This window comes from Bombina bombina, chromosome 1 (genome assembly GCF_027579735.1).
Source record: "Bombina bombina isolate aBomBom1 chromosome 1, aBomBom1.pri, whole genome shotgun sequence".
Taxonomy (NCBI): Eukaryota; Metazoa; Chordata; class Amphibia; order Anura; family Bombinatoridae; genus Bombina; species Bombina bombina.
Genome location: NC_069499.1, coordinates 1,469,680,252 through 1,469,697,285, shown reverse-complemented (window position 1 = coordinate 1,469,697,285; position 17,034 = coordinate 1,469,680,252).

The window sequence follows — 17,034 nt, the reverse complement described above, 5'->3', positions numbered from 1 at the left end:
GATGAGTGAGCTACTATTAGCCATTTAGACAGAGATTAGGGTGGTATTTACCCGTGATTCCATTAGTTCTATATTATGAGATTTCTAGTTTATTAAGTTTTGTTTGTTTGTTCTTATTAAAGTAAATGTATTGTTAAAACTATAAGAATATTACCCCCCATGGATATATATCTCCGATATAGACTGTTATATCTAATGACATATAAAAGGAGTAATTGGAGGAAAAGTATGGAAAATGGGAAAATCCTCCATATAGCCTGGGATAGATTGCAATAACCTAACATGATAAGAAAGATTGTTGACATTTCAATGAAAGACAGATAAGGAAGATTGCATGTGGCGTCCTGGGAAACCTTAATGAGAGTACTGATCTTAGACGAGAACCATCGCATCTTTAGAATATACCTATGTAAAGAGCACTATGTGTTTTGATATTGGATGTTTTTTTAATTGTATGCTATATGTAACTTTCCGGATGTACAGGGAGGAAGATGGTGGTTAATAAAAATTATTTTATCTAAATATGAATATTGCATAAATATGCTTTGACATGTTTTCATCTACTTGACTGCAAAGGGCTCCAATGCACTTTATAAACACACATATAAACAAATAAACGTGTGTATATATATATATATATATATATATATATATATATATATATATATATATATATATATATATATATATACAAGAAGTAAGTGAGTTGAATCCAGCACCATAGGTTTTAGTAAAGTTTCTTTCCCACCTGTGTGCACGTTACCAAGGAGTATCAGCCAAACTCCAGTGTATACAGTCCATGTAGAAAATAAGGTAACAGCACCACAGCACACAATCTTCTTTTAAAGGTGAAAAATCTTTATTTGAGGTTTAGCAACCAGTAAAAAAAGCGACGTTTCGGACCTACATAGTCCTTAATCATGCATAAGTTAAAATCAAACAAACAGACTTTAAAAAAGGGTATCTGGACCAATCATGCTTCAATTCTCAGTGTTAATTGGTTTAACCCATACCTATCCAGGTTTGTAAATTTCAACAACACCTAGAGGTCACTGTGTTGTTGAAATTTACAAACCTGGATAGGTATGGGTTAAACCAATTAACACTGAGAATTGAAGCATGATTGGTCCAGATACCCTTTTTTAAAGTCTGTTTGTTTGATTTTAACTTATGCATGATTAAGGACTATGTAGGTCCGAAACGTCGCTTTTTTTACTGGTTGCTAAACCTCAAATAAAGATTTTTCACCTTTAAAAGAAGATTGTGTGCTGTGGTGCTGTTACCTTATTTTCTACATGGACTATATATATATACATATTTAGACATGTATTTCTATGTTAAAGCCCTTTTCCTGCCTTTTTTTCTAACACCTGAGACCTCTTTGAGCCCTTATAACTTTTTTATGTAATATTGTTTTTATATTTTTTATTAGATAATGTTATTAAGAGTGTAACTGAACTGTAATGTATTTTTGATGTGTTTACAAATTTTGTTCGGTGAAACAGTTAACCAGAGCTCTGAGGTCCGGTTAATCATTCTAGCGTAAATCTTGATTGCTCTCACGCATTCTAATTTACTTTCAACTTGTAATACGAGCATTTCTTCCAACAGGTGCAAACAGCCGCGACAAACCTGATATAGCTCGCAAGTAACTCGTAATCTGGTCCTTAATGCGAAGTTACTCATGTCTTCTGCTCACTGCTCAGTGCTACTAAAGGCCCTACAAAAACATTAACAAGCCAGATGTAGCCCTTTCAAAACATGGAGGTGGACTGCATTCTCACACTGGAGTGGGTACACATCTCATTGCACTGTAAGTTACGCGGGTAGGTTTTTTGGCTTGTCAATATCACACATACCCAGCTCATATTTTAACAAACATGCACCTAGATTACAAGTTTTGCGCTTAACCGGGTGCGTAAAGAACGCAAAAAATGTTTGCGTTATTGCACTTTCCATAGCGCTGCCATTGCTAGTTACACAAAAACCTCCTTGTGCTGTGCAGTATATGGTACAATAAGCTCCATACCGCACAAAAGCCAAGGGCTAAGTTTACGTGCTCGTGCACGCTTTCCCCCATAGACATCAATGGGGAGAAAGTGTTAGAAAAATACTAACATCTGCGATCGCAGAATGATGTCTATGGGAAAATAAAAGTAATGTTAACACCCTAACATAAACCCCTAGTCTAAACACCCTTAATCCGCCACCTTGGACACTAAATAAAAAGATTAACCCCTAAACCCCCCGACATTGTAGACACTAATAAAAAAGTAATTAACCCCTAAACCGCCGCCCCCACATGGGTACCAATAAACTAAATCTATTAACTCCTAAACCACCGACCCCCCACCACGCAACACACTAAATTAAAATATTAACCCCTAAACCTAACACCCCCTAATTTTAAATTAAACTTACAATATAACTATCTTTAAATACATAAAAACTTACCTGTGAAATAAAAAAAAACCTAAGTTTAAACTATAAATTAAACTAACATTACGATTTTAAATAAATAAAATAAACAAAAAATAAAAAACCTAACATTACAATTTTACAATATTAAATAATCCTAACACTACGAACAAAATGAAAAAAAAACTAACATTACAATATTAAATAATCCTAACACTATGAATAAAATAAAAAAACTAAGATTACAAAAAATAATAAATGAAATTATCCAAAATAATAAAATTTACACCTAATTTATTAGCCTTATAAAAAATAAAAAGGCCCGCAAAATAAAAACACCCCCTAACCTAACAATAAACTACCAATAGCCCTTAAACAGCTTTTTTACATCCAAGAAATTACAAAGTCCCCCAACAGTAAAACCCCCCACCCAACCAACCCACCAAAATAAAAAAACCTAAGTCTAAATAAAACCTAAGCTACCCATTGCCCCTAAAGAGGCATTTGTATGGGCATTGCCCTTAAAAGGGCATTCAGCTCTTTTATTGCCCATCCTTAATCTAAAAACAACCCCCCCCAAAAAAACATAAATAATGCTTACCTTATCATCTTTTCTTCAGATGGAAAGAGTCCACAGCTGCATTCATTACTTTTGGGAAATTCAGAACCTGGCCACCAAGAGGAGGCAAAGACACCCCAGCCAAAGGCTTAAATACCCCTCCCACTTCCCTCATCCCCAGTCATTCTGGACGAGGAACAAGGAACAGTAGAAGAAATATCAGGGTGAAAAGGTGCCAGAAATACAACAAAACAGACGCCTCACAAAAAAAATATGGATGGGGAGCTGTGAACTCTTTCCATTTGAAGAAAAGAAAATTATCAGGTAAGCATAATTTTAGTTTTTCTTCATAAATGGAACGAGTCCCCAGCTGCATTCATTACTTTTGGGAAAACAATACCCAAGCTACTTCAGGACAGTGAATACTAAAACAGGAGGGTACAAAAGGCGGCCTATTCTAAGGGCACCAGGCCTGAAACCCCTACCCAGCAAAAACCTTCCTTCATCTGGGGCAGAGAAAACTTTGAAAAAGACACTGACCCACAGAAGAACACAGACTTGACTGAGCCAACACGCCTCCGGGAGACACCATCGCCCAGCAGTCGGTCCCCCACAACACACCCCTTACCAGAGAAAGGGATCAAGTACCGTAAACTCCCAAAAGAAAGAGAACACACAAGGATACCCGGAAGACCCTATAACAAGTCAAGCTCACAGAGACCAAAAACCAGTCCTGAGAAACAAGGGGAGGCAACACCCAGACCCCAAAGAGTACAGAAACCACAAGACTAGGACCGGGATCCGAAAACAGAGAAGAAAACTTCTCCTATTACAGTGCAAATGCACCCTAATAACAACTGAAGACGAAGTCCTCAAGTCGCAAGGAACTCAGAATACCAAGATATTCAAAAGCCAAAATACGTGCCGCAAACCCAGATAGAAGACACCTGCATCAAGCACACACAATAGTAATACCAGGATGACTTGTAAACAAAAATACTTGCAGAGCAAGTAAAGAGCAGCTGAAGTAGATTTGATAAACATACACTTCCCAGTATTGGGAATCAAACCTGAATTATCAAAAGACCTAAGCTGTTGATCTAACCATTATACCAGATCAGAGCACCAACCCCACCTTCAAACTGCGAAACACCCACTGATCAGTGGACACGTAACAGGCTATCCACAAGCCACCAAAGCAACTTGCATAACCTGAACATAGAGAAGCACCGAAACCTCAAAGAGGCTCACCATACCTCAAGACCCGAGGACTAACCCCAGATTCTGCTCCCAACACCAGACCAGCCCAGTGACAGGCAGATCTGACAAGCAAGGGAACAAAAGGACCCCAATCTCCAGCCTAGAAAAAGGACAGAATGGGACAGACCTAGCCACCCCAATAGAGTTCGGGGTGCCAACCCAAATAGAGCCCTCAATTAGGAACTCCCAAGAGAACCTCATAGAGATGAACGGAAAAAAGCAGTAGATCGCCATAAGACCCAGCATGATACTAATGATAGTCTCAACACAGAGACTTCAATCTCCACAGATGGAACAGAACAACCCACTATAGGGTAAAATAAGCATTCCAATCACCTGCCCACAAGACAGGACAGCCAACCTCCCGAGAGAGGAAATTCCACCTGCTAAAGGAGAACAAAACTACCCCCCAAGGGGGAGAGCATAGAGAACAACAGCGCACAAGCCCCAAAAAGGAAGCCGTAGCCTGATGAAAACAAAAGCTGAATGAAATTATCCAGACACCAAAACACAGAAGAACTCCCAATGAAGGAGAACACCCATCATTCAAAGGACAGGACAGACCAAAAGGAGCATATCCAAAAACGCACAGATCCTGGCCAAGCTGCAAGCAGCTCAACTGACTAGATCAAAAGTCATAGCCAATGTTCCCTGGAGAAACTGGAACGCACTGGACCAGCCACAGGATCATAAGGTTCCCGACATCCGCAAAGATCCAAGACAAAAACTATAGGCCCAAGCCCAGAAAATGTGTGGAACGAATCACACCCAGGGAACACAAAAACCCTGTCTGAAAAACAGAATTTATGCTTACCTGATAAATGTCTTTCTTTTGCGATGTACCGAGTCCACAGATTCATCCTAACTTGTGGGATATTGTCCTTCCTGACAGGAAGTAGCAAAGAAAGCACCACAGCAGAGCTGTCTATATAGCTCCCCCCTTAACTCCACCCCCCAATCATTCGACCGAAGGACAAGGAAGAAAAGGAGAAACTATAAGGTGCAGAGGTGACTGAAGTTTATAAAAAATACTATTTGTCTTGAATAGACAGGGCGGACCGTGGACTCGGTACATCGCAAAAGAAAGAAATTTATCAGGTAAGCATAAATTCTGTTTTCTTTTGCAAGATGTACCGAGTCCACGGATTCATCCTAACATGTGGGATACCAATACCAAAGCTTTAGGACACGGATGAAGGGAGGGACAAGACAGGAACCTAAATGGAAGGCACCACTGCTTGCAAAACCTTTCTCCCAAAAATAGCCTCCGAAGAAGCAAAAGTATCAAATTTGTAAAATTTGGAAAAGGTATGAAGCGAAGACCAAGTTGCAGCCTTACAAATCTGTTCAACAGAAGCATCATTTTTAAAAGCCCATGTGGAAGCCACCGCTCTAGTGGAGTGAGCTGTAATTCTTTCAGGAGGCTGCTGTCCAGCAGTCTCATAAGCCAAATGGATGATGCTTTTCAGCCAAAAGGAAAGAGAGGTAGCCGTAGCCTTTTGACTTTCCAGCATAGACAACAAACAAAGAAGATGATTGGCAAAAATCTTTGGTTGCCTGCAAATAAAACTTCAAGGCACGAACCACGTCCAAGTTGTGCAACAGACGGTCCTTCTTAGAAGAAGGATTAGGACACAGACAAGGAACAACAATTTCCTGATTGGTATTCCTGTTAGAAACAACCTTAGGGAGGAACCCAGGTTTGGTTCACAAAACCACCTTATCAGCATGGAAAACAAGATAAGGCGAGTCACATTGTAATGCAGATAGTTCAGAAACTCTTCGAGCTGAAGAGATAGCACCTAGAAACAGAACTTTCCAAGATAGAAGCTTAATATCTATGGAATGCATGGGTTCAAACGGAACCCCCTGAAGAACTTTAAGAACTAAATTGAGACTCCATGGCGGAGCAACAGGTTTAAACACAGGCTTAATTCTAACTAAAGCCTGACAAAAAGCCAGAACGTCTGGGACATCTGCCAGACGCTTGTGCAACAGAATAGACAAAGCAGATATCTGTCCCTTTAAGGAACTAGCGGACAATCCTTTCTCCAATCCTTCTTGGAGAAAAGACAAAATCCTAGGAATCCTGATCTTACTCCATGAGTATTCTTTGGATTCACACCAAAAAAGATATTTACACCATATCTTATGATAGATCTTACTGGTGACAGGCTTTCGAGCCTGAATCAAGGTATCTATGACCGACTCAGAGAAACCCCGCTTTGATAAAATCAAGCGTTCAATCTCCAAGCAGTTACTTGCAAAGAAATTAGATTTGGATGCTTGAATGGAACTTGAATCAAAAGGTCCCGTCTCAGTGGCAGAGTCCATGGTGGCAGAGATGACATGTCCACCAGGTCTGCATACCAAGTCCTGCGTGGCCACGCAGGCGCTATCAAAATCACCAAAGCTCTCTCCTGTTTGATTCTGGCAATCAAACGCGGAAGGAGAGGGAATGGTGGAAACACATAAGCCAGGTTGAACGACCAGGGTACTGCTAGAGCATATATCAGTACTAACTGAGGATCCCTTGACCTGGATCCGTAACGAGGAAGTTTGGCGTTCTGACGAGACGCCATCAGATCCAATTCTGGTGTGCCCCATAGCTGAACCAGTTGAGCAAACACCTCCGGATGGAGCTCCCACTCCCCCGGATGAAAAGTCTGACGACTTAGAAAATCTGCCTCCCAGTTCTCCACCCCTGGGATATAGATCGCTAATAGATGGCAAGAGTGAGTCCTGGAAACTTCTATCATCGCCAAGGAACTCCTTGTTCCCCCCTGATGATTGATATAAGCTACAGCCGTAATGTTGTCCGACTGAAACCTGATGAATCTGGCCGAAGCCAGCTGAGGCCACACCTGAAGAGCATTGAATATCGCTCTTAATTCCAGAATATTTATCGGTAGGAGGGCCTCCTCCTGAGTCCACAAACCCTGTGCTTTCAGGGAATTCCAGACTGCACCCCAGCCCAGTAGGCTGGCGTCCGTCATCACAATAACCCATGCTGACCTGCGGAAACACATTCCCCTGGACAGGTGATCCTGTGACAACCACCAAAGAAGAGAGTCTCTGGTCTCTTGATCCAGATTTATCTGAGGAGATAAATCTGCATAATCCCCATTCCACTGTTTGAGCATGCATAGTTGCGGTGGTCTGAGATGCAAGCGAGCAAACGGAACTATGTCCATTGCCGCTACCATAAGTCCGATAACCTCCATACACTGAGCCACTGACGGCCAAGGAATGGAATGAAGAGCTCGGCAGGTGGTTAAAATCTTTGATTTCCTGACCTCCGTCACAAATATTTTCATGTCCACCGAATCTATCAGAGTTCCCAGGAATGTAACTCTTGTGAGAGGAATAAGAGAACTCTTTTTCACGTTCACCTTCCACCCATGAGATCTTAGAAAGGCCAACACTAAGTCCGTGTGAGACTTGGCAAGTTGGAAAGTCGACGCTTGAATTAAGATGTCGTCTAGATAAGGCGCCACTGCTATGCCCCTCCGCCTTAGGACCGCCAGAAGGGACCCTAGCATCTTTGTGAAGATTCTTGGCGCCGTGGCCAACCCGAAGGGAAGAGCCACAAACTGGTAATGCCTGTCCAGAAAGGCAAACCTGAGGTGATGATCTTTGTGGATAGGAATGTGTAGATACGCATCCTTTAGATCCACGGTAGTCATATATTGACCCTCCTGGATCATTGGTAAAATAGTCTGAATGGTCTCCATCTTGAAGGATGGAACTCTTAGGAATTGGTTTAGGATCTTGAGATCTAGAATTGGTCTGAAGGTTCCCTCTTTTTTGGGAGCCACAAACAGATTGGAGTAGAAACCTTGCCCCTGTTCTGTTTTCGGAACTGGGCAGATCACTTCCATGGTAAAAAGGTCTTCTACACAGCGTAAGAACCCCTCTCTTTTTGTCTGGTTTACAGACAATTGAGAAAGATGGAACCTCCCCCTTGGAGGAGAATCTTTGAAATCTAGGAGATACCCCTGGGTTACAATTTCTATGGCCCAGGAGTCCTGAACGTCTCTTGCCCAGGCCTGAGCAAAGAGAGAAAGTCTGCCCCCTACTTGATCCGGTCCTGGATCGGGGGCTACTCCTTCATGCTGTCTTAGTGGCAGCAGCAGGCTTTTTGGCCTGTTTACCCTTGTTCCAAGCCTGGTTAGGTCTCCAGGTTGAGCAAAGTTCCCCTCTTGCTTTGCAGCAGGGAAAGAGGAAGCGGGACCACCCTTGAAGTTTCGAAAGGAACGAAAATTATTTTGTTTGGTTCTTGTCTTATTTGACTTATTTTGAGGGAGGGCATGACCCTTCCCTCCAGTGATGTCTGAAATGATCTCTTTCAGTGCAGGCCCGAATAGGGTCTTACCTTTGAAAGGGATGGTCAAAAGCTTAGATTTAGATGACACATCAGCTGACCAGGACTTAAGCCATAATGCTCTTCGCGCTAAAATGGCAAAACCTGAATTCTTTGCCACTAACTTAGCAAGATGAAAAGCGGTGTCTGTAATAAAAGAATTAGCAAACTTAAGGGCCTTAATTCTGTCCAAAATATCATCTAGTGGGGTCTCCATCTGAAGAGCCTCTTCTAGAGCCTCAAACCAAAAAGCAGCTGCAGTGGTTACCGGAACAATGCACGCTATAGGTTGAAGAAGAAAACCCTGATGAACAAAAATTTTCTTTAGGAGACCCTCTAACTTTTTATCCATAGGATCAGTGAAAGCACAACTGTCTTCAATAGGTATAGTTGTACGCTTAGCCAGAGTAGAAATAGCTCCCTCCACCTTAGGGACCGTCTGCCATGAGTCCTTTATGGTGTCAGAAATGGGGAACATTTTCTTAAAAACAGGAGGGGAGCGACACAATTTCTCTGGAACGACAATAGGGTCACAATCATACAGTACTCTGTATGATTGTGACCCTATTGTCGTTCCAGAGAAATTGTGTAAAATGGACAAATATTTAGAGGTTCCTGTTTACACTGATGTTTTTCCGGTCCCTAAGAGGATTTTGGACATTGTTACTAAGGAGTGGGGTAGACCAGCTAAAACCTCCCTGAGCAATAAACGGAGGTGCTCTAGCTTAAATTTAAATGCCGTCATATCTGAATCTGTCTGAGGGAACATCTTTCCTGAATCAGAAATCTCTCCCTCAGACAACAAATCCCTCATCCCTACCTCAGAACATTGTGAGGGAATATCGGATACGGCTACTAAAGCGTCAGAAGGCTCAGCATTTGTTCTTAACCCAGAGCTACTGCGCTTCCCTTGCAACCCTGGCAGTTTAGATAAAACCTCTGTGAGGGTAGTATTCATAACTGAAGCCATATCTTGCAAGGTGAAAGAATTAGACGCACTAGAAGCACTTGGCATCGCTTGTGCGGGCGTAACTGGTTGTGACACTTGGGGAGAACTAGAGGGCGAAACCTGATTTACTTCTGTCTGAGAATCATTTAATGCCAAATTCTTATAAGTCAAAATATGCTGTTTGCAATTTATAGACATATCAGTACAATTGGGACACATTCTTAGAGTGGGTTCCACAATGGCTTCTAAATAAATTGAACAATTAGTTTCCTCAGTGTCAGACATGTTTAACAGGCTAGTAATGAAGCAAGCAAGCTTGGAAAACACTTTATTTAAAGAAAAAAACACAATTTGCAAAAACGGTACTGTACCTTTAAGAGAAAAAAAGGCATACACAAACTGCAAAACAGGTTAAAATTGCTTCAAAAATTCAGAAATGTTAACAGTACACCCACTAAGCTTTAGAAGGATTACACCACAAGTAACAAACCAATAATGAAAAAAACGGATTGATAAGTGTCTAAAACCGGTTAAAAACCCCTAAAGCACCTTGCCACAGCTCTGCTGTGGCCCTACCTGCCCTTAGGAAGTGATAATATGGGGTTTAAAGCTTCAATTAGTCCCTCAGAAGACTCTCAGGACCTCAGGAAAAGTTGCTTGCTGCTTGTAAATGTAGGCCCTGGCCACCTCGCTCGATGTTGCTGGGGCCAACACAAAACTAACAAACCCTGCCTGAAAGCCATGTGGGTTATACCCCAAAGAACCCTCAAGCAAATGTCCCATAAAACAGAAAACGTTACTCCCAGACAAAAAAACGTTTGTCCCAAATTCACATAACAAACTGAGTGCCCACAAAAAAATTAACCCTTTATGCAAGCTAGTAAAAACCTCTGATAACACTAGGATTACTGCTTCCCCTTCCCCTAATGGGGAGACTGTCAGCCTTTCTGAGTTAACACAGTCTCTGCAGAAAATATGACTGAAGATACCTCTGTATAGCAAGAAACCGTTCCTCACACTGAAGTTTTCCTGTACTCCTCAGCTTCTGTGGGAACAGCAGTGGACCTTAGTTACAAATGCTAAGATCATCATACTCCAGGCAGAAATATTCATCTATGTCCTGCCTGAGAGTAAATAGTACAACACCGGTACCATTTAAAAACAACAAACACTTGATTGAAGATAGAATAAAACTAACAGTTTAACACCTCTTCTCTTTACACTTCCTGCTTAGAGTCAGCAAAGAGAATGACTGGGGGTGGAGTTAAGGGGGGAGCTATATAGACAGCTCTGCTGTGGTGCTCTCTTTGCTACTTCCTGTCAGGAAGGACAATATCCCACAAGTTAGGATGAATCCGTGGACTCGGTACATCTTGCAAAAGAAATAGAGCGCACAAGGGAATGAACGGACTTACCCGGAAAAATGATAAACAAGAGTCATTCTAAAATTCCTAACTCAAAGGAAGAGAACACCCCTTGCCGGAGTCCAGCACTCCAAAAAGTGCTAGAGCACAACAGAGTAATTACAAGACTCTAGAGCCTAACAGGCATGCAGAACAACACCAAGACATCCCAGACCAAGGGAAAACATTGAGGACCAAGTTGTCCGAAGAGGGAGTAGAAAAAGGCTTGAGCAAACCACGAGACCACGCAGAGTGGCCCTAAACGTCTCCATACACCTTAGAGTACGTAACCAAAGGAACCCACCTAAGGAAAAAGAATGCAAAGCATCCCAACCCTGATAGAAAAACCCCTAAGCAAAGCTTGGAGAAGGAGACAACACAGCCTATCGTCCCCGATAGTGAAAAATTAACTCCCAAAAACAGGAAGAAGGCCACAGGCCCTCCCAGAATGCGGCTAAACTGCTAAGTATAACGGACAAGTCTGGAAGTCCCTAAAGAAGAGAACCACAATAGAACAAGTCCAAAATGCTCCTAAAGGCAAGACCACCAGGGACCGGCGGCAAGGAGGCCCTAAATCCTCCAAAAATTCACCCACGCGGGAAGGAACACTCTAAGTCCCAACAGACATCGGAAACTGAGTGTGTTGCAGCGGAACTCCACCGAATCCCAGACAACTAGCTAAAAAGGCTAATGAGGACTGAACCAAACCTCCATGCCCCACAAACCCTTAGGTTCTTCTAAGAGCTTGTAAATTAAAAGCAAGAATAAAAATAATGTGAAGCATTCGGCTTCTTAACCGATCAGCCAGGCAGAATAGGCACCATGAGTCTGAAAAAGGAACAGAAGGATTTGAACCCAAACAGGACTAGCCTGCAACCAAGGGCCCAAGGCGACATATATTCACCCCAGAGGGAGAATAAATGGCAGATAAACATAGGACCAAACATGTCCTCTAGAACAGACTTCTGTAGAAGAAAACAGAGCGATCAAAAGGTAGCGAGTATCATTCCAGAAAATAAAATTCCCGAAGGAAAAATAAAACATGAGCTGTAATCAATAAACAATCATCCTAACCGAAATGTGAATAAAGAAGGCAACCCGTAGGTTATCACCCAATAAGAACAGACACACCAGCAGGAATAGCCTAACAGGGACCCTGTTCTTCCAAGCTCAAAACTGGAAAAGGATACTCAACAAATATGCCTATAAGAGGAATACTTCATCCCCTTATAACTAATTCTGAAAACTATTCGAAGAAGAAGACTGAGAATTCTCAGATCCATTAAGGATGGGATCTTAGAAACTACGCTAAAGCGTGCCTCAATAGAACACAGGCAGGCGCGCCTGTCTATATCAAAAAGCACAGCATACCCCACCGGAGCAAAAGACGACTCCAGTCCCAATGGTTGACCCCTGAAGCCTCAGGGACAGTCGTTCCCCAGAGAGCTGAACAGGCCATCCCATGCCTGAGGAACCCCGGATAACGGAACATGAACAATATCTGAAGCAACTTTCTGGAAGTTGCAGATTCGCCAGCACCAAAATTATTGACATGCGACATCGTGCCGAAACCCCGGTGGGAAAAAGCCACCTTCCCGAGAAGGATAAGCAAAGTCTGAGTTACCTGCATGCGTAGTAAGAGATGGTGGAAGGGATCTCGCCACTTGGAGGACAGAAGTCCCAGAGGCGGATGGCTCAGCGGTCCCTTGATTCCCCGATCCCGAGGAACTGAGCACTCTAATACCGCATTCAGAACATAACGGATAGGCTTGTATCATCTGGGGCAATACGCATTCTGCACAAGGAGTAGATTCTGAAACAGAGACGTACGTCTCCACAATATCAGACTCCTCCATACCTAGGATATTGAATACAAGAAGAGTGGACTAAAAAATCTAAATGGCACCTGACACCCACAATGGCTGGGGCACTTACCACCTCCTATGAACCAGACACCAGCAGACCACATGGTCAGGAATGCGGAAATGTAGCCCAAAAACGTGAACATGCCCGGTCACCAGGTGAACCGTATAGTCCAAAAAAAGCGCGCCCGACCATAAGGTCGCGTCACTTTCCAAAAGCCGTTATGTTCCACAAGCCATGAGCCAAAATAACACTACACATAAGCAGGTTGAATCATATAACAAACATGATGAAAAAAAAACCCTGTTCAATAACCCCCCTCAGGAGATATTAACCCTTGATTTCAAGATACAAAAGGCGCCTCACTGAGACCCTGTGTTATAAGTTAGTCCCGCAAGGTGGTAGCCCCTCAGAAAACATTACATTTCATGAAGAAAGCAAAATGAAACGATCTTACTAGAATCTACGCCGTGGAACAGGAACTCGGCCCTGTGTGACGGATAGTAGTATCGCTTCCACTATGGATTTGAGAGAAGAAAGCAGACAGTGAAACTCGTCAATGCCGATTGCTTATGGAGCTGTTAATATGAGTCGGGATGGTTTCACAGAAATACTCTCACTGTATCTCTGGACTCTAACTTGCATCCATGCTTTCACTGAAAGGCTGACTTAAAACTCCAGTCCCATGCCAAAGAGTATTACCCTCCATAAGAGACTAATCTAAAACTTCTCACACTTCTCTGCCAACCTCCTAGGACGAAAGGCAAAGAATGACTGGGGGATGAGGGAAGTGGGAGGGATATTTAAGCCTTTGGCTGGGGTGTCTTTGACTCCTCCTGGTGGCCAGGTTCTGAATTTCCCAAATGTAATGAATGCAGCTGTGGACTCTTTCCATTTATGAAGAAAAAAACTTAACACTAACCCCAGAAAATCTACTCACAGTTCCTGAAGTCTGGATATCCATCTGCATCCAGGCAGCAAGAAGTCTTCATCCAGACGGCAACATCTTCTTCCATCGCGGTGACTGTATGAAGAGGATCCTCCACGCTGGATGTCTGCACCGCCGGCAACGAAGCTCTGCGCCTCCACAGTTCCGCGACACCGGGATGAAGAAAGAAGATGCCCCGCGATGGATCAAGATGTTGCTTCCTGGATGAACACTTCTCAATGCCTGGATACAGATGGATGTCCGGACCGTGAGTAGATTTTCTGGGGTTAGTGTCAGTTTTTTAGTTAGGGATGGGCAGTAAAAGAGCTGAATGCAGTTTTAAGGGCAATGCCCATACAAATGCCCCTTTAGGGGCAATGGGTAGCTTAGGTTTTTTATTTTGGGGGGTTGGTTGGGTGGGGTGGGAGGTAAATTTTTTTTTTAGGTAAAAGAGCTGTTTAACTTAGGGCAATGCCCTACAAAAGGCTGTTTTAAGGGCTACTGGTAGTTTATTGTTAGATTAGGGGGTGTTTTCATTTGGGGGGGGCTTTTTTGTTTTATATGGCTATTAGATTAGGTGTAATTAGGTGTAATTTTTATTATTTTGGATAACTTGTTTTTTTAATTTTTTTGTAATCTTTTATGTTTGATTTTTAAAATTTTTCATAGTATTAGGTTTATTTGTAAAAAAAAAAAAAAAAATCCATAATGTTAGGTATTTTTTAATCCTGTAATTTTGGATTTTTAATTGGTAGTTTATTTTATTTTATTAGAATAGTTATGTTCGGTTAATTTAATTTGATTTTAGGATTTTTTTTATTTCACAGGTAAGTTTATATTTATTTTAAGATAGTTATATTGTAACTAAATGTTTGGTTTAGGGGTTAATAGTTTAATTTTTTTGCGATGTGGGGGGGGCCAGCGGTTTAGGGGTTAATAGGTTTAGTTTATTAGTTAGGATGTGGCGGGCTGGCGGTTTAGGGGTTAATAGGTTTAGTTTATTAGTTGCAATGTGGGGGCTGGCGGTTTACGGGTTGATAGGTTTCGTTTATTAGTTGCGATGTGGGGGGCTGGAGGTTTAGGGGTTAATAGGTGTAATATAGAATTTGCAATGCGGGAGGGCAGCGGTTTAGGGGTTAATACTTTTTTATAGTGTTGGCGAAGTGGGGGCCGGTGGTTTAGGGGTTAATAGGTGTAATATAGTATTTGAAATGCGGGAGGGTGGTGGTTTAGGGGTTAATAGGTAGTTTATCGGTGTTAGTGTACTCAGTAACATTTTAGATATGGGTTTTGTGAAACATTTTTGGGGTTATGGAAATTTTTAAATGAGGAATGGATTGTTGCGTAAAGGCTAAAATGCTTGCGGTATAGCTATACCGCCGCAACTTGTAATATGCGTTACCTGCCATTCCACACGATATGGGCAATTTTTCAGCGGTATAGCCGTACCGCACCATAACGCAAAACTTGTAATCTAGGTGATGATTTTTAGGTTTAATCATTTAACAGCTGAGCCATTTCCATCCCCTGTGCTGAGCAGGTTTTAGATGTTGCTCACATTTAGGCCCTACTGTAGGCCATGTTTTAGTGAGAAACCCACGGATATTATTTATCTTTTTTCAGGAGACCCAGCAGATTAAACAATACCATCATATATATATATATATATATATATATATATATATATATATGTACTGTATATGTGTGTATATACAGTATCACACAAAAAGTGAGTACACCCCTCACATTTTTGTAAACATTTTATTATATCTTTTCATGTGACAACACTGAATAAATGACACTGTGCTACAATGTAAAGTAGTGAGTGTACAGCCTGTATAGCAGTGTAAATGTGGGCATGGAGTTCACCAGAGCTTCACAGGTTGCCACTGGAGTCCTCTTCCATGACAACATAATGGAGCTGGTGGATGTTAGAGACCTTGCGCTCCCCCACCTTCCGTTTGAGGATGCCCCACAGATGTTCAATAGGGTTTAGGTCTGGAGACATGCTTGGCCAGTCCATCACCTTTACCCTCAGCTTCTTTATCAAGGCAGTGGTCATCTTGGAGGTGTGTTTGGGGTCGTTATGTTGGAATACTGCTGACCCCTCACCCCTTCAGCAATGCTGGCAGCATCATATGTCTATTTCCCAAAGACAACCTCTGGATATGATGCTGAGCATGTGCACTCAACTTCTTTGCTAGGCCTATTGTAAGTGGAACCTGTCCTGTGAAACTGCTGTATGGTCTTGCCCACCGTGCTGCAGCTCAGTTTCAGGATCTTGGCAATCTTCTTATAGCCTAGGCCATCTTTATGTAGAGCAACAATTCTTTTTTTCAGATCCTTAGAGAGTTCTTTGCCATGAGGTGCCGTGTTGAACTTCCAGTGACCAGTATGAGAGAGTGAGAGAGATAACACCAAATTTAACACACCTGCTCCCCATTCACAACTGAGACCTTGTAACACTAATGAGTCACATGACACCAGGGAGGGAAAATGGCTAATTGGGCCCAATTTGGACATTTCCACTTAGGGGTGTACTCACTTTTGTTGCCAAAAGTTTTGACATTAATGGCTGTGTGTTGAGTTATTTTAAGGGGACTGCAAATTTACTCTCTTATACAGGCTGTACATGGCCAAAAATATTGGCACCCCTGTATTTCTGTCAGATAATGCACCACTTTGCCCAGAAAATTGTTACAATTACAAATGTTTAGGTATTCTCATGTTTATTTATTTTGTTTGCATTGGTATGACACAAAAAAGTGGAGGGAAAAAAAAGCCAAATCTGACACATTCCACGCTAAACTCCAAAAATGGACCGGACAAAATTATTGGCACCCTCAATTTAATATTTGGTAGCACACTCCTTGGAAAAAATAATTGAAATCAATCGCTTTCTGTAACCATCAATACGTTTTTTTACACCTCTCTACTGGAATTTTGGATCACTCTTCTTTCGCCAACTGCTCCAGGTCTCTCTGATTGGAAGGCTTCCTTTTCCCAACTGCTGTTTTGAGATCTCTCCACATGTGCTCTATGGGATTGGTGGCCAGTTTAGTACTCTCCAGTGCTTTGTCTTAAACCATTTCTGGGTGCTTTTCGACGTGTGCTGTGGATCATTGTCCTGCTGTAAGATCCATGACCTCTGACAGATACCCAACTTTCTGACACTGGGCCCTACATTGCATCAGAGAATTCTTTAGTAGTCTTCAGATTTCATAATGCCATGCAGACAGTCAAGACATCCAGTGCCTGAAGCAGCAAAGTAACCCCAAAACATCAGTAAAC